Source organism: Amphibalanus amphitrite, unplaced genomic scaffold (genome assembly GCF_019059575.1).
Source record: "Amphibalanus amphitrite isolate SeventyFive unplaced genomic scaffold, NRLGWU_Aamphi_draft 002411F_arrow, whole genome shotgun sequence".
In the NCBI taxonomy this organism is placed as follows: Eukaryota; Metazoa; Arthropoda; class Thecostraca; order Balanomorpha; family Balanidae; genus Amphibalanus; species Amphibalanus amphitrite.
Genome location: NW_024883856.1, coordinates 7,551 through 32,279, shown reverse-complemented (window position 1 = coordinate 32,279; position 24,729 = coordinate 7,551). Strand labels below are relative to the sequence as shown.

Here is a 24,729-nt window from a genome sequence, read left to right as displayed (position 1 = left end):
TATCGGGCCGGGTTTTTATATGTTGTCTTGTTTTTACATGTTGCTTATATTACACTTGTAAGTAAACATACGCTCACATTAGTCGCGCACAGTCACAGACTCAGCCATAACAAACATCAAATGACTACGCATAATAGCACTTCTCACAAGCTACGTCCGGCATTTGTCTGTAAAACGAGACAACTATGCAAAGTCCTACGACCTAGGTACTTCACTCGAGTTTCGTCTAAATGAATTCGGAAAACATTACGGAGCACCGTTCCATGCTTCTATCCTCAGGATACTGAAATCCTTCTCCTCCACACCGCCACCCCCTTCCGGGCTGGACAGGCAACTTTATCTCATGCGGGCTGCTCCCTTGGAGCGGCACCGCTGCTCCCGAGGGAGCGCACCCCGTAGCCGGGTGCAGTGAGTGCCTTGGGGCTGGGTGGCCTGTCCTCTGGACGGGCTCAGCCCCGGCGACTCACTAGGGTGCCTGCCCAGACCAATGTCTCCCCCTAATTCCTATCATCCTTCCGGCTCTGCAATGGTCTTGTCGACCGAAAGGGCCTAACCCAACAAAACAAACAATTACGGAGCACAGCCAGACTTCAGCAGACAGTAATGGCAGGTGGCAGCGCATCAGGGCTGTGCTTCGTGCTCTCCCGGCGATGCACCGGCGTCTGACGGTTTCGATCGGCGCTTCAGGGCGACTAGTTCAGCTCCACATCTGAAATGTACCAATCAGCTTCAACAAATACATGGTTCCTCAAAATAATTAATAATTATCATTATCAGCATACGAGTAGGTATAGGTTTTGGCGGTTATGCTAACATAACAATTGTGACGGACACAGTCATAACAAAGGAAGCCATTTCGTATAAATAAATCGTCGAAACAATTCAAGTCCCATTGGCGGAGATGCCAGCAACACTTACCCTCTGACCGGCCTCCAGCTATTTCTGAGGCCCGTCTGACGGACATTTTGGCCTCTATGCGGTGCTTGTCCAGCGCAGGTCCCCACGTCTCGTCAGGTCGTGTCAGGCGCTGCAGTCTCTGCGGAAGAGTTTAATTGCATATCAAAATACCTTTTGACTATACCTCTAACTTTGACAAAATACCTTTTGATTACCTATAGGTAATCACTGTACCGATGATTTTCAGCGATGATAAAAACGTACAGGCCGGTCAGTTGCTCATTATGTTTATTGGACACGCCAATAAAAACTTGGGTGTTTTAAAAATGAAGTATGTACGAGTTGTCCTCGAAACGCTAGTCGACTTTTTTATCTGAGTATATGATAGAAGCGTTGTCACTTGAAACCTACACCGTACACGGCTGGAAGCACTGACGCACACACGGCAATACATGACTCTCTTAGGCAGGCTTTTACCGCTATGCAAATTTGACAGATTTTTGGCAGATTAGATTATTCCCATTGGCTATTTTGATTGCTACGAGTTACGACACCCGCTCAGTGTTTTGATAATCTAAGCAATATAAAAGCGTCACGCTTTTGAAATATAGAGCAGCCGAACCTGTTTTAGGGTGAGTCGAGCGTCCATCCTGGCCAGTTTGATGACGGCCACCAGGGGTATCATGGCGACTGACGTCAGTGAGATGAGCCAGCCCACGCCGGTGGCCCATAGCGGGAACTCATAGTCGCCGTACTGGATCGGCTTGTGGTCTATCCACGAAAATAATAACAGCGCCTGTAACAAGAGAAGAGGCACATACGAATAAGTTAATCGACACGATCCTTGACTGATGTCACTTGTCAGCGCATCCTACGGTAAACCGTTTTGCGCCGCTCCCACCTCCGCTGCAGTACCTAGCCAACGCACGACAAACGGGCATTGCGGGTTGCCTACCAATCAAGGCGCTTACCGAGTGATAGGTAATGTTCGCGGGATAGGTATTCGGCGAGACGAGCTCTTGATGCTGTAAACGGGACAGATACTATTGTTATTGATAACTATTGATATCAGCGCTTGAGTAGTTGAATGAATAAAGTTGAAATAATTATTCTGGAAGTCGCGAACCGTCAAGAAGCTACGCAACTGAAATAATCATCTGCCTTTGTGCGTGTGCAGCTGAGCGCTTACTGTGACGATGGTGGGCGAGACGACCTTCCAGGCCCACTTCCACCAGCTGTAGTGGAACGGGTAGTGGCCGATCATGGTGCGGATGTTGTCCAGCAGACGGTCGGCGCCGTAGATGTGCGCCACCACCAGCACCTCCGTCATGCCCACGATCAGAGCAGAAAACGTGCCCGCGTAGTTGTCCATCAGCTGGGAAAATAGGCATGGAGAGTCACGCGGTGAGAGGTCTTCAGTTGCACAAGAAACGACTACAAACAATATTACGAATTGTTATCGCGTGAAATTTTGAAGTAAAATTGCATGTACATTGTACATCTCTTAGTTACACAATATGTCATGAAATCAACCAATGTAATTCAGACCGTGCACTTCAACACACCTGCCTGCCATCCATGGCAAAGTAATAGCGTGCCCTGCATTGGAAAAATTACTGCAAGCGTGGACATATTCGCAGACATAAATACTACACAAATAGCAGCCCTATATTGTCATCCTACTGGAACAAAACTCACCGTAAGAATATACAGCCCGCCTCTGGTGCACATTGGAAGGCCGCAGCAGAACATGAACACGGAACATCCGAGCAGTACCCACCTGCAGAACAAAGACCCATTGTATCACTACAGCTGAAGTATGGAACCTTTTACGAATAATATAGTAAAAGGGGCAGCTAGCCCTAGAACGCCTAGGGGGGGGGGGGTTGTATCAACCCCCCCCCCCCTGAGGTTTTTTCGAAGTGCACGCTAAACGGCTTGTCGTAGCGGGCTGAAATTTTCAATACCCTCTGGGGCAACCTTTGCGCATCTTTTGCCGAAAAAAATTGATCGGGTCATGTCAGGTCACGGAGTTATGACGTCATAAGAGGTACAGCCTCCGGCCGGATTTTCACAAACTGAGTGCCAACGCCCGAGGTTTCCTGCCGGTGGTACGGACATCGGTTGATGGATCGTGATGAAACTTCCCATGCATGTTGGGGCAAGTATTGGCTATCATATGGTATAAGAAATTTGACCGGGTCAGGTCAGGTCACGGAGCTATGACGTCACAAGAGGAACAGCGTCCGGTACTATTTTTGAAAAGCGCCCGAACCACTATTTTGCTAATTCTTGTCACCTCGATGGGAATATGCAGCAATATTAGCTTCTATAGGAAGCAAATGGACCTCCCAAATCCAAAAATACAATTAGATTTCAAAAATTTAAATTTTGATTTTTCGAATTTCTGCCGCCGACTGTGACCTTGCCGACTTCCGGCGCTCCCAACGCGCCATTTTTAGAGCTAGGGAAACGAAATACATACCAAACGATAGAGAATTGATCAAGGAACACGATAGTGAAGGTTTCAAGTCGATATCTCCCACCGTTTTGCCGCAATCGCCGCCGAAAGTTGAAAAAAGTCTATTTTTCCGAAAATTTGACCTTTGACCGGTCAAAAGTAGGTCAAATGTTGACCTAGGACCAAAAAATATACCACCAATCGCGAGATCTCGTTGAGAGCAATCCGTTGTTTTTTTTCCGCTAAGCTCTACGACCTTCCGTTTCGAAACGCCAGGGGGGGGTCGTAACAACCCCCCCCCCCCTGGTCGTTCGTGTTATGAGAAATGGCCTGGTCGTGCGAGGGCTAGAGGCCACCGCCGGGTTTTCATCTTGGCGTGTAAAAATATATTCTAGAGTAAGAAAAAACTGGCGTTGGCTCATGGCTGCCATTCGCCCCACACCAATGCCATTCCTTAGATAAACGTTGGTGCAACGATTTTACATGCACCTTCAACGTTTGGAGGCGACAAGAGTCCATCTTAACAACTTTCAACTCTCAGCATGATGCTTCAGCAAACACCCGTTTACCCATACATGTCAGAAAGGCAACCTCAGATTATGCGTCCCCAACATCTAACCCATATTCAACCAGCCCTCTCCTTCAGCCCCTGCTCACGTGTGCCGTTTCCTGAGCTGGTCCGGGGCGAGGTCGATCACGGTGCTGACCACAGTCTCAAGGAGTGTGTCGCCACGTGTCCTCTGGTATTTCACACGCCAACGACACTTACTTAGCCGGATGATAGACAAGGACTGTAGGAGAGCGATGGGTAGATCAGGATGGTGAGGAAGACGCCAGCCGCTGCCCGATTCCAGCCTCTCGATGGCGAGACCACTGTAATCGGACAGATCAACCGATACTCCGGCGCCTCGATGGCAAGGTTAGCCGGAGCCGACTGGTCGCACCCCTGTCTGAGCGGAGACCCCGCACCCGAGCCTCGATGGCAAGACCCGGGGAACGAGTTTAAGCTCAGTGACTCGATGGCGAGACACTGTGGCTGCCTCCCTCACACACCCTGGAAGAGGCCGTGTTATGAGTCCCGGATGGAAGGAAATGATCGGCTACTCGCACGCTGAGAAGACTCGCTGCTGTTCACTGTCTCGTCCCTTTTTCCACTGGTCCAGCTCCTCTCCACACCAGTTAAGATATTTCACTTGCTGTATTGTGCACCACCACCACACCACAGCCAGAGCACCACTTCCGCCCACACAGCGAGCACTTCCCCGCCGAGCATCCAGAACGAACTCCCCTCGAGCCCCGTGCGCCGACCCGAGGTCACCTCGCCGGCGCCCCGAGGGCAGGAGCCCACACAGCCAATCACGGGGCCGCTTACAATGAGCCAGCTCAGTGCCGGCATAGCCCCGAGCGCCACGTGGTCGGCCGGCCGCCACATGGCCCGCTCGGTGGTCCCGGGCGGCCCGGCCTGCAGCCGCCGGTGCTAACATCCCCCCGCACCGTGTTGCACTGCAGGGCAACACTCACGAAAGGTAACCGGCGTGCTGCCGTACACATCGCGTCGCTGACACATATAAACCATTTCACATTCCAACAAATACGATGCTATTTTTTGAAACACCAGCAAATATAACATGAAACAGAAGAAATAAAAAACACTTCAACTTTGTTAAGCAACGATTAATGATGGGGATCAGTGGTATACCCCCACCGACGCACCAAGGCGACTGACGACGTCGTCGCTGCTAGACGAATCGCTGCCGCCCAAGCAGAAACCGCCACATCCGAGGAAGCTACCGCCCGAGCTGGTGTAGCCGAGGAGGTTGCCGCCGCCCGTGCTGAGTCGGCTGAGGAGGCCACCGCCGCCTGCGCGGAGGCCGCTGCAGCGCTCGCGGAGGCTAATGCCTCCCGCGCTGGAGATGGAGAGACTCTGGAGAGCCTCCAGACTCAGAGGACCCTTGGTCCTCCAGCGCTTGAAAGCGTTGTGTCAGGATCGTGTAATTCCCGCTGGTTTATCTCACGGTTGCGGAGATGCCGATGTGTTGTCTCTCCCAGCCCCTCGATGGCGAGGCCACTGGGAGCAGACGGAAGGGTCGATGGTTCGGCCTCTCGTTGGCGAGTTGACCTGGGCGTCATTTGATTCCGACGCCAAGGTCACTGACAGTCCTCTTCTAGGAAGCATAGCTTGATCGCAGGTCTGGTGTAGATTCTCCCGCCAGAGGTTCTCAGCTCAGCGGACCTCACTATGCCGTCTTCTCCAGGAAATACTCTTGTGATACGAGCCAATGGCCACGACCCCCTGGGCATATTTGTGTCTGTCATGAGAACCAGATCCCCAACACGTAGGTTTCTGGTTTCTCGGTGCCACTTGCTTCTGCGCGCCAAAGTCGGCACGTATTCTCGCGTCCATCTCCGCCACACGTGCTCAGCGACTGCTTGAGCTTGTCTCCAACGCCGACGACTGCTCAAGTCTCCGTTTCTCGTCAGAGCTGGCGCTAGATGATGAGAAGCGTGACCCAACAGAAAGTGATTGGGTGTTAGCGCCTCGGCGTCAGTTGGGTCGGAGCTTACGTAGGTAAGCGGCCGACTGTTCACCATGTGTTCAACCTCTGCGAACACGGTCAGCAGGACTTCGTCCGTCAATACCTGTGAGCCAACTACGACTTGCAGGCACGTCTTCACAGATCTGACCATGCGTTCCCACACCCCACCCATGTGGCTCGCGGCTGGTGGATTGAAGCGCCAGTCAATTTCGTAGGAACTCAGTTTCTCTGGCATCTGCGCCAGAACCCCTCGGAGCTCTTGACGAAGCTCACGGTTGCTGCCGACGAAGTTTGTCCCACGGTCTGAGAAGATGACATCCGGCTGCGATCTGCGAGCAAAGAATCTTCTGAGGGCCATGATACAACTGTCTGTATCTAATGAGTGGGCCACTTCTAGATGTACAGCTCGCGTCGCCAGACAAGTCACCAACAGTCCGTATCGGGTCTCTGTTTTCCTGAATCTTTTCACATGCAGCGGCCCGAAGAAGTCAACACCAGCGTTTCGAAATGGCCGTCCAGCTTCGAGTCTCTCCCGAGGGAGATCAGCCATCCGCGGTGGCACAGGGGCGGCCCTGCGACGGCGACAGAAGGAGCAGTCACGAAGCTGCGCCTTGATGGCTGAGCGTCCTTGCGGAATCCAGTACTTCTGGCGCACCAAGTTCAGCGTGTGCTCAGCTCCTGCATGACCATGACGAGTGTGTTCGTGCTTGATGACAAGCCGAGCCAGCTCACTTTGCCGTGGAAGGATGATTGGGTGTTTGACTTCCTCCGGGATGCATGCCTTGCCGATGCGTCCCCCGACTCTGATCAGGCCGTCCTCGTCCTGAAACGGGGCCAGAGGAAGCAGAGAACTGGACGTAGGCAGCGGCCGTTGCTGCATCAGACAGCGTACTTCTTCAGCGTAGGACTGCGCCTGTTCCCTGGCAACGACCCACACCTCCGCTGCTTGCAGTTCCGAACGTGAGAGTGGTCCGGTGGCCTTCGGCAGCTGTCCTGAAAGACACGCCTTCATGTTGCGCGTAAAGCGCATCATCCATCCAACGACTCGCTTGAACTTCCCCCAGGATGAAAACCTCGCTGGAATCGGTTCCTCTGATGTGCACTTGGTAGTCGTGAATACCAGCGCGTCCCGCATCTCTTCATCCTGTGCCAGCTGGGCTAGCTCCTCTTGAGGTGGCCACTGGCTGACGTCCTCCCTCAAGAAGGTGGGACCCGTCAGCCACCTGCCGTCCTGACTGAGCATGAGCACCGAAACCCCTCTGGAACAGTCGTCAGCGGGGTTGAGCTTCCCAGGAACGTGGAACCAGCACGCGTTGTGGGTCAGGTCGTGAATCTCAGCCAGTCGGTTAGCCACGAAGGTCTTGAACCGTCGGGTTTCATTACCAAGGTACTGCTGAACGACCTTGCTGTCCGTCCAGCAGAAGATGTCATCCGGCGGCTGAGTGATCTCCCCGAGAACGGTAGCCACCAGACGCGCTCCAAGAACGGCTGCTTGCAGCTCCAGACGGACAATTGATAGTCGCTTCAGTGGAGCGACTCGGCACTTGCCGATCAGGAAGCGACAGTGGTGTAACCCATCGCTCGAAGTTGTCCTCCAGTATGCCACAGCGCCGAACGCACTCTCTGACGCATCGCAGAACACATGAAGTTGGCGTCGCAGTGTCCCTGGGCCGCTGGGGTTCACGCAGCGTTGCATCACGACTTCGTTCAGCTTCTCTGCTTCACTCAGCCACTCCAACCATTGGCTCAGCTCAGGTTCGGGTAGTGGCTCGTCCCACTCCAGATGTTTCCACCAGAGTCGCTGCATCATCATCTTTGCTCTCACGGTAACAGGAGCAGCAATCCCCAGAGGGTCAAAAATTGTTGACACTTTGCTGAGCACACCACGCTTGGTTGCACTCACTTCTATGGCTTGGAGACGAAACCCCAATGTGTCTTCGTCTTCCTCCCATGCGATGCCCAGCGTCTTTTCAGCGGTGTGCGTGCTCCTGAGACATAGGCTCGCAGAGGCGCTGGCTTTCTCACTCTCTGGAACGCCTTTCAGCACAGCGGGGGAACTGCTTCTCCACTTCGTGAGGTGAAAACCTCCTCTCTCCAGTGCCTCCTTCACGTCAGCGTACAGCTGTTTGGCGGCGTCTTCCGTCATGCAAGAGAACAGGCAATCGTCCATGTAGAACGACTTTGCCAGTTGCTCGGGACTTCTGCTGAGAACCTTGTCTGTCTCCGCTCCATGGTCCAGAAGTGCTTTTCTCAGCACGTAGTTGGCCGTTGCCGGTGATGACTTCGCGCCAAAGATGACCACCTCCATCTGATAGACGTCAGGCTTGCGGTGTCGCTCCATATCTCGCCATATAAAGCTCGATGCAGGCTGGTCTTCTGTCCGGATCCTCACCTGATGATACATCTGCTTGATGTCCGCTGTCACAGCGATCACATCTTCCCTGAAGCGCATGATCACCCCAGGAAGGCTTTGTAGTAGATCTGGACCTGTGATGAGCTTCGAGTTCAGTGATACACCTTGGTATGTTGCCGCAGCGTCGAAGACGATTCTCAGCTTCCCTGGCTTGTTCGGGTTCACTACTGCGTGGTGTGGCAGATACCAACGCTTCTCCTTCGGTTCGTCCGCTTCTTCTGCTGAAAGCTTCCCTGCGTGACCATCCTTCACATATCCGTTGATGATGGCTTGGTACCTTGTAGCCAGTTCTGGCTGCTTGTCGAGTTTCCTCTCGATGGACTGAAGACGTCGGTACGCTTGGTTCCAGTTGTCCGGCAACATCGGTTCGTCTTCACCCCACAGAAGTCCAGCTTCATATCTGTCCTCCACCTTCCTGGTCTGCTGATCCAAGATTCGCATAGCTCTGAGATCTTCTTGAGATCGTGCATCAGAGCTGTTGATCATGGTGCCGAAGGCCTCGGTCGTCCACCAGTCTTGGACCAACTCTTGCAGACCCTCCAGAGCGTCTTCGGGAGCACGTTGACGCACGAACATGACTTGCCGCATTGTGCTTGGAATCAGGGTGGATATCGATCCCGTCAGGGTCCATCCAAAGTCTGTCCGGATAGCGACGGGCATTCCGGGGCCTCCCACCCTGACCTCTCGCTGCAGCACAGCTTCCAGAATGTTGGCACAAAGTAGAAGCTCGACGTGTGCGCCGTTGTACTGCTGTAGGTCCAGGTCCTGCAAGTGCTTCCAGCTGCGAAGCTGCTTGCTACTCATGCTGGGTGGGGCCACGTTCAACCTTGGCACAGACCACACCTCGGGCACGACTATTCGATTTCTGCTGGTCGCTGTGCTCAGAGGACTGACCGTCAGCTGAACTCGAAGAGACGACTGTCTGGTACCGCTTCCTTCGATGTTCTGTAGCTGCAGATTCTCTCGGACTCCAGGGACCCCAACGTCTTCCAAGACATCTTCACAGCAGAGCGATGTCTGCGCTCCCGGGTCCAGCAGTGCTACTACGTCTCTCTCCCCGTTTGGGCCGTGAATCCGCACCGGCACCAACTGCAGCAGTGTGTCTGTCGTCTCTGTGAGAGCCGTGCCGACGATGCGACTTCCTTCTCGTGCCACTGTTTTTGGTTCTGTTTGGCTTTCTTCATTACAAGCGGCGCTTCTGTCCACATGTATGAGTCGGTGATGAGATGCATTACATCCATTCAAGTTGCATCGTCTTGCAGAGCGGCAATCCCTCATGAAGTGACCCTTGTTCAGGCAGCCCCAACACAGTCGTTCCTTGCTCACTACGACCAGCCTCTCCTCCACCGTCTTCGACTTGAACTCCGTGCAATCCTGAAGCTTGTGCTGTTCCTTGCACAGGACACAGAACCAGCGACGTCGGTTGTTTTCCGTCTGGGAAGACTTAGCCGACGTAGTCAGAGTTGTTCGTCGCGCCGAGGTCTCCCGTGCACTCGCGGATGGCCTTTTCCTTTCTGGATCGCGGTTGTGGTTGGCTGAGTTTCTCAAGATGGCAGTCTCTGTCTCCAGCCACTTGCTGAAGATCTCCAGATCGGGCTGCTTGGGATGCATCTGATGCACTTCTCGTCCCCACTGGTAGGACAACTCCGCAGGAAGCTTCAATGCTACTCGACGCAGGTTCTCGATGGCTCTCAGATCATTGTAGTGGTTCAGAGCGCGCAGCGTCAGCACAGTGTTGCTAACAGCTGAACTGAACCTCTCCACTGAGGCGATGTTGTTGATTGAAGGAGCTGGAGTTGCAAACATGGAGCTGAGATATGCTTGACTGATGTCGCCTTCTCGACCGAAACGCTCGTGCAGCCTTGCCAACGCTTGGTGATACATCTTGCCATCGAACAAGAATCCCTCGATGGCTTGATGGGCAACTCCATCTACTGCTTGTTGTAGATGCGCCATCCGCTCCGTGTCAGAGAGAGACGCCTGATCGTGAACCAGTGCTCTGAAGAGGCTGATCCAACGCGGCCACTCACTTGGATCTCCCGTGAACCGCGGCAAGCTGAGACGCGGAACACTGTTCGAGAAAGCTGCTGACATCCCATGAGGTGGATGCCCAGGCTTCTCTTGACCTTTGTTGTTTGATGTCCAGTTCTTTGGGTTCAAAGATGAACCATCTACTTCCGGTGCTGCCTTGGGTCCGTCGTTCTGGTCTTGTGATCTTGAGTCAACCACATTGTCGGGCGCGTCCCGGCAATTTGGTGTTTCGGTGGCTTGATCCACCCCCGTACCTTCAGCAGACCCTTTGCTGTCCTTGATGGCGGTGTCATCGAAGTCATGTCGACGGTCCCAATTAAGTTCATCTTCCGCAGCGCGGTACATATGTAGCTTTCGAGCCGCCCTGGCTCTAGCCCTTTCTGCTTTCTTTAGTTCCAGTGCATCGTCACGTTCTTCTAAGTTCCATTGTTCTTCCTGTCGTAACTTCTCTGCTTCCAATCGCGCCATTTCTTTCTCCAAGCGTTCTTTTCTGATACGACGTGCCTCTTCGAGCTGTGCTCTAACATCGTTCACCTGGCGGTCGGCATCATCCAACTCAACTGCCGCTTCTCGTGACCGGACTGAGGCGGCCGTCTCTGCAGACGTGTGTGACCTGGCACGACTTCGAGCGTGACGGGAGGTGGCAGCTGATGACTTGGCTTCATCCAACCCCTGAAGATACTCCTGGATCTTCCCTTGAATAGCCGACTCTTCTTCTTCAAGATTATCAGCGTATCCCTGAGCTTCGTCCAGTTCTGCGTCATTGAGTTTGCTTTCATACTCCTGATGAGCTTTTCTCAAATCAGAAAAAGCTTCTTTCAGCCTTCTATTTACCTCCTGGATGCGATCGCGGTTCCGCTGTCTTGCTATCTCTGCCTCTAACACCTTGGACACCCTCGTCACGACAGCCCTCTTGATACCACGCAGTCGTCGCAGATCAGCAAGCTCTTGATCTCTAACATCCTTGAAAGCTCCATCTGCAGTGGGATCGGGCCGTTTGACATCCTTTGCCTCTTCTTTTTCTATCCCCATCTTCTCCTGTTCAGCTCACTGGGTCGCAATCCGGCCCGGAGGACCAGAAATGTCGCCACGTGTCCTCTGGTATTTCACACGCCAACGACACTTACTTAGCCGGATGATAGACAAGGACTGTAGGAGAGCGATGGGTAGATCAGGATGGTGAGGAAGACGCCAGCCGCTGCCCGATTCCAGCCTCTCGATGGCGAGACCACTGTAATCGGACAGATCAACCGATACTCCGGCGCCTCGATGGCAAGGTTAGCCGGAGCCGACTGGTCGCACCCCTGTCTGAGCGGAGACCCCGCACCCGAGCCTCGATGGCAAGACCCGGGGAACGAGTTTAAGCTCAGTGACTCGATGGCGAGACACTGTGGCTGCCTCCCTCACACACCCTGGAAGAGGCCGTGTTATGAGTCCCGGATGGAAGGAAATGATCGGCTACTCGCACGCTGAGAAGACTCGCTGCTGTTCACTGTCTCGTCCCTTTTTCCACTGGTCCAGCTCCTCTCCACACCAGTTAAGATATTTCACTTGCTGTATTGTGCACCACCACCACACCACAGCCAGAGCACCACTTCCGCCCACACAGCGAGCACTTCCCCGCCGAGCATCCAGAACGAACTCCCCTCGAGCCCCGTGCGCCGACCCGAGGTCACCTCGCCGGCGCCCCGAGGGCAGGAGCCCACACAGCCAATCACGGGGCCGCTTACAATGAGCCAGCTCAGTGCCGGCATAGCCCCGAGCGCCACGTGGTCGGCCGGCCGCCACATGGCCCGCTCGGTGGTCCCGGGCGGCCCGGCCTGCAGCCGCCGGTGCTAACAGAGTGTGAACTGGGTGCCCAGTCCCAGTGTCAGCAGCATCGAGAAGAAGAGAACCGACCAGAGCGGGGCCACGGGCAGCCGAGACACCGCCTCCGGGTAGGCTATGAACGCCAGGCCGGGCCCTGCGGGAGGAGACCGGCATACGCGTCAGACGTGGCGGTGGACAGTTCTGATTACCGTGACACGGTCTTCGCGTAGGCTGTGCGATTTTCCCTCATACTAAAGTGTGATGGTGTTATGTTGAAAATGTTGGTACTGATTAAACATCACAGAGATTTATGTATCCTTATTACAAAGAATGGGCAGATATTCGAGTTCCATGTCTATTGTCTAGTATCGCGATTTAGAGTTTAGTCTAAATAGTTCACGTTTTTTCACTACATTGTTACAGATACTGACCCAAGGGACTTACATATCTTACAGTATCTCAAAGGGACTTATAGTATCTCAAATAATTCAGTCAAGATTACATTAAGACCCATTCGAGATGTTTTGTAGACGGTTTATGTGCAATGTATAAACTAAGCCTACAGTTTACATTTCATGTGAAGTAATGTAATGTGGGGCTGGCTGCTAGGCGTGACCAAACAGTTTGCTCAACTGCAATGTGCTCTTGACGTTTCTTGCTATACGTCTGAGGAACGGTGCCCCAAACGACGGGCGGAGTGCGCCACCGCTGGGCTGCCACCACAACTACCACAATTAGAGAAGCAGGCAACTCGTCACACATGACACGGGTCCAGAACACCAACACAGGCTTGTTCTGTCGTAAACAGAGCATCTGCATTCGCAATGTTCTCTGAACTGATGTTCATGCCTGACGCTTGTGGTATTCACGTTTGCCTAATTGTAAACAGTCCAATCGGATCATCGAATTTCCTGCATGCACGTAAAAAAACTGACCGACATCGCTCAAGTCCTGTAAGCATTGGCTAATGCCTAGTGCGTTTGTCGTATGTCTGTTGATATGTTGTAAGCAACCAATAAATCAGTATAGGAACAGGATTGAAGTGGATATCATCTACTATTATAAATCTTAAAAAGTCCGCCGCCGCCCACGCCCACGCCGCCGTCGGGGTTACTCCCAAAAACGCTTATTGCGGCTCCGTCGATTGACGCAGGATGGTGAAATTTTTACCACTCATGGGTCACGTAAATGAACAGGTCGTATTAAATTTTGGGCACGATGCGGCCGGGGGTGCGCCCGTGGCGCGTGCTCATGTGCGCCATAGGGTTAGCATAAGAATCGGCAAAAACAGGCTATTGCTCGGGAACGGTAAGGGCTACGGGGGTGAAATTTTCGCTGTAAGTCGATCGCGTGCACTCATTTGTCGTATTAAATTCTTGAGGGGGTGGGTTCAGCGGTGTGCACGTGATGGGGCCGCGACCGGCGCCGAGCAGAGGGCACGTGCTTTAGGCTCAGTTGTTCGCTTAAAAACTGACTGGAAATAATCAGAGCCGGAAGGTCATTGACCTTTGACAACGAATACCGGCGCCGGGCACCCCTCGCCAAGGGGATTCGCCAGTAAATACGATAAATTTGTGTTTGCAATATCTCAGCCGTTTCTGGGCCGATTTAGCTGAAACTTGGATTGTCGGTGGCAGTGTAGGGTAGGGTAGGGTAAGGTAAAGTAGGGTAGGGTAGGGTAGGGTAGGGTAGGGTAGTGTAAAGGTAGGGTAGTGTAAAGGTAGGGTAGGGTAGGGTAGGGTAGTGTAGGAGTAGGGTAGGGTAGGGTAGGGTAGGGTAAGTGTAGGGTAGGGTAGGGTAGGGTAGGGTAGGGGATTGTAGGGTAGGGTAGGGTAAGATAGGGTAGGGTAGGGGATTATAGGCTAGCGTAGGGTAGGGTAGGGTAGGGTAGGGTAGGGTAGGGTAGGGGTAGGGTAGGGTAGGGTAGTGTAGGGGTAGGGTAGGGTAGTGTAGGGGTAGGGTAGGGTAGGGTAGGGTAGGGTAGGGGATTGTAGGGTAGTGTAGGGTAGGGTAGGGTAGGGTAGGGTAGGGTAGGGGATTGTAGGGTAGGGGTAGGGTAGGGTAGGGTAGGGTAGGGTAGTGTAAGGGTAGGGTAGGGTAGGGTAGGGTAGGGTAGGGTAGGGTAGTGTAAGGGTAGGATAGGGTAGGGTAGGGTAGGGTAGGGTAGTGTAAAGGTAGGGTAGGGTAGGGAAGGGTAGGGTAGGGTAGTGTAGGAGTAGGGTAGGGTAGGGTAGGGTAGGGTAGTGTAGGGGTAGGGTAGGGTAGGGTAGGGTAGGGGTAGGGTAAGGTAGGGTAGGGTAGGGTAGGGTAGGGTAGGGTACTACCATACAAAACACTTGAACACCCCGCACCTATCACCAACCCCTACAGTTTAATTAAAAACAGCTATCCAAATCTATCCAAATAATACATCTTAAAATACAAGTCAATCACCCAAACTAATGCACCCGTAACATAATATAAATCAAAACATACAGTTATCGCGTAAACCTGTACCTCTAGTCTACTATTATAAATCCTAAAAAGTCCGCCGCCGTCGGGGTTACTCCCAAAATGGCTTATTACGGCGCCGTCGATTGACGCAGGAGGGTGAAATTTTTGCCAATCGTGGGTCGCGTCATTCAACATGTCGTATTAAATTTTGGGCAAGATGCGGCCGGGGGTGCGTCCGTGGCGCGTGCTGACGTGGTGTGCCATAGGGTTTACACTAGCATCGGCAACAGGCTATTGCTCGGGAACGGTAAGGGCTACGGGGGTGAAATTTTCACGCCAAGTCGGTCGCGTGCACTCATTTGTAGTATTAAATTTTCGAGGGTGTGGGTTCAGCGGTGTGACGTGATGGGGCCGCGACCGGCGCCGAGCAGAAGGCACGTGCTTTAGGCTCAGTTGTTCGCTTGCAAAACTGAGTGAAAAGAGTCAGAGCCGGGAGGTCATTGACCTTTGACAACGAAGCCCGACACAAGGCACCGCTCGCCAAGGGGATTCGCCAGTAAATACTATCAATTTGTTTTTGCAATATCTCACCCGTTTCTGGGCCTATTTAGCTGAAACTTGGACTGTCGGTGGTAGTGTAGTGTAGGGTAGGGTAGGGTAGTGTAGGCCGTAGGGTAGGGGTAGGGGTAGGGTAGGGTAGGGTAGGTTAGGGTAGGGTAGGGTAGGATAGGGTAGGGTAGGGTAGGATAGGGTAGGGTAGGGTAGGATAGGGTAGGGTAGGGTAGGGTAGTAGGGTAGGGTAGGGTAGGGTAGGGACTAGGGTACGGTATAGTATGGTAGGTTAGGGTAGTAGGGTAGGGTATGGTAGGGTAGGGTAGGGTAGGGTAGGGTAGTAGGGTAGGGTAGGGTAGGGTAGGGTAGGGTAGGGTAGAGTAGGGTGGGTTAGTAGGTAGGGTAGGGTAGGGTAGGGTAGGGTAGGGTAGAGTAGGGTAGTGTAAGGGTAGGGTAGGGTAGGGTAGGGTAGGGGTAGGGTAGGGTAGGGTAGTGTAGGGGTAGGGTAGGGTAGGGTAGGGTAGGGTAGGGTAGGGTAGGGTAGGGTAGGGTAGGGTAGGGAAGGGTAGTGTAAGGGTAGGGTAGGGTAGTGTAAGTATAGGGTAGGGTAGGGTATGGTAGGGTAAGGTAGGGTAGAGTAGGGTAGGGTAGGGTAGGGTAGTGTAGGGGTAGGGTAGGGTAGGGTAGGGTAGGGTAGGGTAGGGTAGGGTAGGGTAGGGGATTGTAGGGTAGGGTAGGGTAGGGTAGGGGATTGTAGGGTAGGGTAGGGGATTGTAGGGTAGGGTAGGGTAGGGTAGGGGTAGGGTAGGGTAGAGTAGGGTAGGGTATGGTAGGGGTAGGGTAGGGTAGGGTAGGGTAGGGTAGTGTAGGGTAGGGTAGGGTAGGGTAGGGTAGGGTAGGGTAGGGTAGGGTAGGGTAGGGTACGGTAGGGTTGAATTGAGTAACATCCTAACTTACAAAGGGCTCGAACGACTCGCATGCATTACCATCATACTTTACAGTTCAATTAAAAGCAGTTACCCAGTTATACACAAATAATACCATTAAACGCAAGTTTCTACACCCAAAACTAATGCATCCGTCAATCATACATATCAAAACATATAGTTATCGCGTAAACCTGTACCTCTAGTAATTACAAAAAAATGAATTAGGTAAATGATGCAAGGCAAACGTATTGTATCCACCGATCTTTGGAACATTTGGTCACATACAAATATGCCGATGTGTTTCCACTTTCTTTTTGAGTTTAGACCGCTGAAGAGTGGAAAGTGGAAATGGACTCGTTCGCTCACCTTGGGCCACGACCTCGTCCACCTCGACACCGAGCTCGTGTGCCATGAAGCCCACGATGCCGAAGATCACGAACCCGGCGAAGAAGCTTGTCAAGCAGTTGCCGCACGATATGATGATGGCGTCCCTATACGTATAGGAAAACGGTTGTACATACAAAGGTACTTATTTGGGTTCAAGGAAATGATCTCGGTGCGCTATTTTCGCATAGCGAACATCAAACAGATTATGATGAAATAATCCTTTCAACCAGTTATCACTCCGTGCACGCAACTACATTTATATCTAGCTTTTATTAAGATCACATTTCTTCTAAAAAACATGGTTTGTTAAAGATATCGAACATTTAATTAGTGTCGGCGTTTCCTTACTTGAAGTGGTTGTTGTGGAATTTGTTGTACGACGCCAGTGTAATCAGACCACCCCAACACGGTGAGAGCGAAAAGAAAATTTGTATCGCCGCGTCCGCCCAAACCTGTGATTCAGGAACAAGAACAAATTAGGATGCAGGTGCGAAAAATGCTTCAAACTGACAACAAAAGTTGCATTTAATTGAGCATTCCATAAGTCAACCTGTCCGTTTGTTTAGGCTGAATAAGTAAAGAGTAAGTCAACATATTAACAGTCATAAGTACTACGCATTTCTTCTCACCTTGGCGTGCGCCAATTTCTCCCAGCGCGGTGTGACATAAAATGAGATCCCTGCCATGTATCCCGGCAAAGTGGCGGCACGAACCAGCAGACACAGCAGAATCAGGTACGGAAACGTGGCAGTAAAGTACACAGCCTGAAAAGTGTCATGTCGAGTGTATGGCAAGTCACATGCGTACCATATATGGTAGGTGTGTATGCCTATTCACAGATAACAGAATTACAGATGTGTAACAGAGGTGTTTTGTGACGTTGGTTTGAATTGTGACGTTTGGATGGTTCGTTGTGACAGGACTGGTGTCGATTAGCATGTAAATAAAGAGATCAAACTCCTATGTACCAGTACTTTTTGTGGATGAGAGTGGGAAATCATTATAATCAAATCAGTGGCATACGTTCCCTCACCACGGTGAGGAAAGTGTAACCAGCAACGTTTAGTAAAATAAGTTGCCATTATGCAAAAATGCAGCAATTGACACCAGCACCGCTAGATTGCTTCTTTATAAGTTTCATTCATATAAACCAATATTTTTTTTTTTTTTGTTGCCTGTGAGAGGAGATATCGAAGTCTGGGCACGAAATATTCGGTTCTGTTTTCGGCCTCTTACTGCAGCCACCGGAATCCTGTTTCCAATCCAGTACTACTGTTATCTGTGCCTATATATAAGCATATACACATCTACAAAAAAAAAAAAACGTTGCGTCTATAACCTGAGATAAAGGATGGAATTAATTGGGTGAAAAGCAACTATCCTTTTTTACAAGTCCCTGTAAAAACAGACGTTGCAAAATGACCAACTGACAAAACATGGGGTTCAAAGTGGTCGAACTAAAATATATAGTTACGATGTTCATCAGAGTTTAGAGAACGGAGTGCTCACTTTTCCAAAGCTCTTCACGCCCTTCAGGAGCGCCAGGAAGACGAGCGTCCAGGCGACCAGAAGGCACGCGACCAGCGGCCACTGGACGCTCCCAATATCATGGATGCCATCCGTGATGCCCAGCATAAAATTACTGGGAAAGGAAAAGGGGCAGCAATTATTACATATAGTGCACTGTAATCCACTGTCGATATATATGTATTTGTTCAGCATTTCAGCATGTGAACTGTGATTTAGCAAAAAAATGGCTGCGACCCAACTCTAATGAGCCCGTTGATGGATTTATAAAAGCCTCGGAACAGGGAAATGCAAAATTGTTTGAGCGATCCCAAGGCCTAGACCATTTTTAGACTGGAAGGCTGGGCCAAGTGGCCGTCCCCTCCAGCAGTATGTAAAAGAGCGGGCGGCAATGAATCCAAACCGGCCCTGCCTTGCGATCTCACTGGAAGAACTCGTCAGCGGGCATCCTCCGCTGGCTGGCGGTCGTGTTCAGCAGCTGCCACGTGGCGTCGTCCACGTGATGGGACAGCACACAGTCACCCGTGGCGTTCAGGAGGCCGCCGACAGACGTACAGTTCTTATCGTCAAACCGCCGACAGCCTGAAATACATCAGCTTCCTGAGCGATGATCGGTGAAAACGGTTTGAACGTTTTAGCAGCCAACTACCAGCTAACTAAAATATTTCTTGTATACGCCAAATACGTTTGTCATGTTAAATTTATTATGATGACGTCATGCGTCTCAGTGTGCGCCGTTGGCACATGAATAGAAGCGTGCGCCCCACGCCGATGAGAATAAACACTGGGGCAGGCCTGGCGCCAGCGTCTGCTATAACTGTCCCTTGAGTGGCCGCGTGGGGTCAACTTCTGGCTGCGCCGCGGCCACCCCGTCTGCCTAACGTTAGCATTATCAGTCGTGTAACCAGGCGCGGATACAAGGGGGGGGGCCATGGGGGCCATGGCCCCCCCCCCTTGGCCGATTTTTTTTTCAAAAATAAAATAAAAAGTTAAAAAGTTAAAAAGCTGAAAAGGGGGCCTCCTGAAAATAAAGTGGCCGAAATCCGATGAGTTTTTTTTTTTACCTACCCACTTAGTTATTTCTTAGAAGACTAGCTGAGAAGACTTCTTTGTTAGAAGATTGGTAAAGCTTTTCATAACTTGGAGGTCTCTTATACTCACAGAGATGACCACTTTTACAGGGCCTCCTAACCTGCACAGAGGGCCTCCAAGCCTGCACAGATGTTGAGATGTTGCCTGAACAGCTAGATAAGCTCAATAGACGCAGTTTTTTTTTGGGGGGGGGGCAACAAGTGGGAAGATGGGGCCTCCAACAGGTGGGATTATAGGGGGGGGGGCCTCCTGGTTTCTAATGGCCCCTCCCTTGGAGATTTTCTGGATCCGCCCCTGCGTGTAACTACATACGGTGAGAGGCATGAGCTACCTACAGCCAGGGCTGCATACCTCCGGGCCAAACAAGCTGCAGCCCAGTCTCGTACCGAGCCTAATGACAGCCCCAGGCTGCAGCTTAGCAGGGTCATATCGCTGTGCAGACACAGCTCGCTGACATCAACTAAAATCTGAGACCTTACGAGCATAAACAGAAATAAATAAGTTGAAAAATATTGCTAGCCGGAAGACCGAGGTTCAGTATACTTTTCCGTCTCCATTGATTCAAATTCGAGTGACGTGTGTAATTAAACTATTCACGCGTTTTTAAATGTTTGCTCGGTATCAATGTTGGCCATAGCATTGTAGCCCTTCTGTATTATTCGATAGCTGAATAGCTGACCTTCTGTGTTCCACCAGTTGTCGCAGCTCGTCCATTGCAGACTGTCTGTGAAACTGGAGTAGAGGTAGAAGATGGTCCACGCCAAGATCAAATTGTAGTAGATACCGATGAACAATGAAATGAAAAACATTGCGTAGCCAATGCCTGCCGACAAAAGCAGAGATAAGTTATGTCGAAAGCAATACCAAGCGACTCATCATTGTCTCTCTTTTTTATGCTCTATGTTTATTATATTGTACACAGAGGTATAACCCAAGTCTATGATGCAATATATTATTTTATTCATTCTTTCTTTCAATGGGCCGCTTACGTACAATTGCAAGAGGGCTGCTGCTCCTCCAATAGCTTATATGTGATAGGCATAAGAACACAGTTTCAGTGTTTTATTTTTGAAATAATGCATATTATGTTTGATGTAGGTACAACAAAACTCTAAGGTGTATTTCCTTCACATTATGCATGTGATGAAAAGGGATAAGATTACCTCACCTTGAAAAAGCGGGCACACACTCCAGACGGCTATAGGGCCGCGGCTGGTGAACTGACCCAGCGTCAGCTCGAAAAAGAACAGCGGCACGCCCGTGCAGAACAGCATTATCACATACGGTATCAGGAACGCACCTGTGACAACGCGGAGCGTCAAATGGTAGGTAATAGGTATCACAGCGAATTATTACGCTCGGAGCGCTCGGAAGTGGCGCTGTATAGAATCTAGTGGGTACCAAAGGTTTATAAAAACTGAGCAGTCATGGGTCCAACGGTTTCCTTTATCCTGTTTTCATTTGATTTTCACACTTGTAACATATCATATGCACATTGACCAATGACACTATACTTGTTCTGAGACGTAAATCTTATACCTGAGGTAGTCTTGGAGCCTTCAGTAACTTTAATAATATCGGACCCCTCTCACAGTCGCCCGTTTCGCTGCGCTGCCCCTCGAGGGTCTGGGACTGACACGAGAGACGCGATGTAATTCGAGAGAACCGGTCAGCAGGCCACAACTCAGCGCCCTTTGTGCCTCAGACGGACTTCCGCCTCGCGCCATGAGACAGACATACACAACACCCCGGAATGAATTAGGGTTCAAAACCGAAGGGACGTAACCTGAGTCTGTAGCTGTTTATTGTCGACTTGAATTCCACCTGACCCTGAAGTATCGTTGCCTAGATACATACGAAAAATCAATGAAATTAAATGCTAACACGTCAAACTATTAAGATCAAGCGGGCACTGACTTACGAGTTACGAGGAGCACAAATACGCCTTGACTTGCTGTCTCACAATTTTTTCTTTTAATCCTACTATCGCAATCCTATATGCAGGGCTGATAGATTTAATACAAAAGTAAGCTAGCAACAGAAACACAATACACTGCGCGGTGTTTATGTGCTGGTCCGAAGATGCTCTCGGCTGCTTTCATTTCAGTAAGATGTGTATGTATGTACACAGTTCACCATGCAGTAGTGCTCTCACCGCCTCCGTTCTGGTAGCAGAGGTAGGGGAACCGCCAGATGTTTCCCAAACCGACCGCGTACGACAGACAGGACAGCAGGAACTCCAGCTGGGAGCCCCAGGTGCCGCGCCGGCTGGAGTCGGCCTGTTCCTCATCCCGAGGAGGCGCCTCCTCGGTGTCCGGGTGCCGTCGGATGGCCGAGGGGTCGGCGCTCGGCAGTTCCTGTGGTATATACGGTGGAACGGACAGGGACTTTCAGCAGGGACGGGTGCTCTATGCAGGGGCGTAGGTAGGGGGGGGGGCCACTGGGCCATGCCCCCCTCCCTTGGGCGCCGAAGGCGCCCTCCAATCGCAAATGCAATTGTGATATAATCGAATCGAAAAACAATCGCGACTGGAGGGCGCCCTCCAATCGCGAATGTGTTTACAGGGAAAATACGGATGGAGGGCGCCCTCGGAGGACGCCCATTCCAAATACGCCCTCCAAATACGGTTGGAAGGCTCCCTCGGGCGCCCTCCAACCACATTTGTAGGCTGTAGCTCTCTAAGCGTAACGGTGGTCGCCTATGTAAGCCGCTGTCCTGTAAATAAGCGCCCTCTCACCCGAAGGCGCCCTCCTGTAGGTCGCCACCCTGCTACACATTGCCGCCCTTCTGCTGATCGGCGTCCTCATAATTATTGGCGCTCTCCTACCTATTGAGCCTTCATGTGAAATTTTGAAGGCCGCCTTTCTCCCTTTTGGCACCCTCTTGTTCAGTGCCGCCCTCCTACCTATTGGTTCCCTAGTCCTTCCTGTTGAATGTTAATCGGGGCCCTTCTCCTATTGGCGCCCTCGTGTAGATCGCCGCCCTCCTAACCACTGGCACCCTCCTGTTGATCACCGCCCTCCTATCCACTGGCACCTTCCTGTTGACCAGCGCCCTCCGCACAGACGCCCTCCTGTTCGTGTCATCCTCTTGAGCAAAGGCGCCCTCCTCACCATTGCCACCCCCATTTTAATCGTCACCCTTCCGCTCATTGGCGACTTCCAGTTGATGACCGCCCTCCCACCTATTGGCGACCTCTTGTTGATCGCCACCCTCCTATTGGTGCTCTCCTGTTCCTCGCCACCCTCTTACCTGGTGGCGCCCTCCTGTTGATTGTTGATCGGCGCCCTCCTACCTATTGGTGCCCTCCTGTTGATCGCTGCCCTTCTATCCATTGGCGCCCTCCTGCTGCTCGCCAACTTCCTACCTATCGGTGCCCTACTGTCGAAACTCGGGATGTTGATCGGGGCTCTTCTACCTATTAGTGCCCTCCTGTGGATCGCAGCCCTTCTACCTATTGGCAACATCCGTTGATCGCTGCCCTCCTATCATTTATTTACTCCTTTGGCATGTTTTTCAACTTAGTCGTTCTATTGCACATAGTTGATGTCTTGCCTGTGAAAACTGCCACAAATGAACGTGCATTCAGCACAATGAATGAAGTATCTATACCTACCAAAACTATCTACGCTCTACGATGCATAAAACACGTCTTTGGTCTTAACGGATTGATCCTACTTTACGTGCATCATGGCATCTATATGGATTACGATTAAGTATTGTCAACAGGTTCGGGCGCAACAGCAGGCATCTGAAGTTTCGGTGATTGAAACTGGTTATGTGGGTACACTGTATGCATCTGTGAGAAGGCTATGAAGGCTGGTCTGAGGTAATTTGGATGATGTTTACGCATCTCGCGCTCCGGTATCAATCCGATACGGTGATCTGGTGCGTAGATATGCCACCGCCAATAAACTTTTATACATCGACACCCATGAGCCAAGCTTTCTGTACAGTTTGTGTGGCAGCGGCCCGACCAAACCTTAGGTATTTTTTACACCTTCAAATTTGGTAAAAGAGCGAGAGGAGCTTTGAACAGTGATCGTATAAAAGGCGTGCCTAAAAAGCGGAGGAAAAGGTTGTTTTCAAAAATTTCGCGCGCCTTCGGCGCAGCATTTCAAGAACACTTGACCTTTTGTGACCTGGAGTATAAAGAATACACACGATGCAAAATCAATGCAGCACGACCTATACGAGGTTACGCAAAAAAAAAAACTGGTGGCATGGTAAAAAACGCCTCCCAACCCCCCAACCCCCACTGAACGATTTTTTATCTCGCGACCGTATGGCGCCCTCCTTGGGTGAGGTGGCGCCCTCCAAACCCTTGGCCCCCCCTTCGCGATTTTCTAAATACGCCGCTGGCTCTATGCGGAGTGCTGCCGATGATCGAGACGTGCTGGCCAGTGTCACTGATGGTAGTGCCTAGAGATTGGACTTGGTCTCAAACGTAACATGTAGGAGTACGTTTTCTTAATAAATTTGTCATGCATATCTTTGGTTTCAAAATTGAGAACGAATGCTCTAGGAATCTGTGATTAGCCGCATAGAATGGCGTGATTTTGGAGAGCTTTTAGATGGTTTGAAATGTATTGAAATGTGGTACTGAAAGCTTGGTTTGATGCTGTTGTGCTCATAAATTTTACAACATTACAAATGCTGAATCAAACGCAGCACGCGCTCATTATTGTTATCGGATGTGAATTTCCATAACATAGCAATGTCTGGCATCAGGCATGCTATAGAACGCTTTCCATCAACCTATCAGCTGCCGTGAAAAACATATAGCGCCTGAATATAGTTTGAACTTCCGATTAGATGCTTAGTTCGGTTGAATTCGGTAGATATGATTCGGTTAGACACTTATGTTTCAGAATACCTATCAAAAAATACATTTTCGTAGAAGGTGAAATGCAGTTAAAAAGCTAAAATAAAAGATCATAATTTTCAATCAATAATTGATTCACGATGTAATCAACAAGAATAAAAAAGCAACAACCTTTGCATAATCTTCTAATTATTTTTGAGGAGTTTTTACATGCAATTCGATTTATTGCACCTATAGTTATAAGTGCAACACGGCACACGCTCTACCTATTGTTTTTGTTTCGCTCTGCTGCTGGACATCTCACCGTCTGGTCGCGTTGACCTGCGCTCCGCTCCGTCGCTATCACGGTCGCAGCGACCTCCATTGTGCTGTGGGGCGCGGTAGCTCGGCAGAACGGGCCAATGCGTGTGCGATCACCGCGCTACTGTGACAAACACTGATGGACGACCCATCCAGACCTCCAATGGGAGTGGGTGCGCACCGGGTTCATTTGTGTGACGTCACAGAGCCCGGGGGCCTGGCTGCCAGTGGGTGACGGACATATGTACGGTGACCGACGCGTCGTGCTGTGTGACCGTTGTCAGCCGCTGAGGACCCCTGCCCCAGCGCTGGGAGAAATTCCAGCTCCTGTCACAACCCGACACGGCCTGGAAAACGTCAGTGCGACACTGGACATTGACGAGCTACGGATAAAAACGGCCTATGGCGTCAAACAGCGTTTTTACGAAACGGTGCCATTTTGTTTACCATCTTTACCAGTCGGTGACGGGGTGCCATTGGCATTAACAGCAGTGGAAGGAGAGGACTGTGTAATGTGTATTCCCCGAAAGTCCAG

The 24,729-nt window shown here is 51.2% G+C and overlaps 1 pseudogene; it reads right to left on the bottom strand.

Annotated features, from left to right (window-relative positions):
* Positions 1-24,350, bottom strand: LOC122376934 (annotated as a pseudogene).
* Between the last annotated feature and the right edge of the window lie 379 nt (positions 24,351-24,729).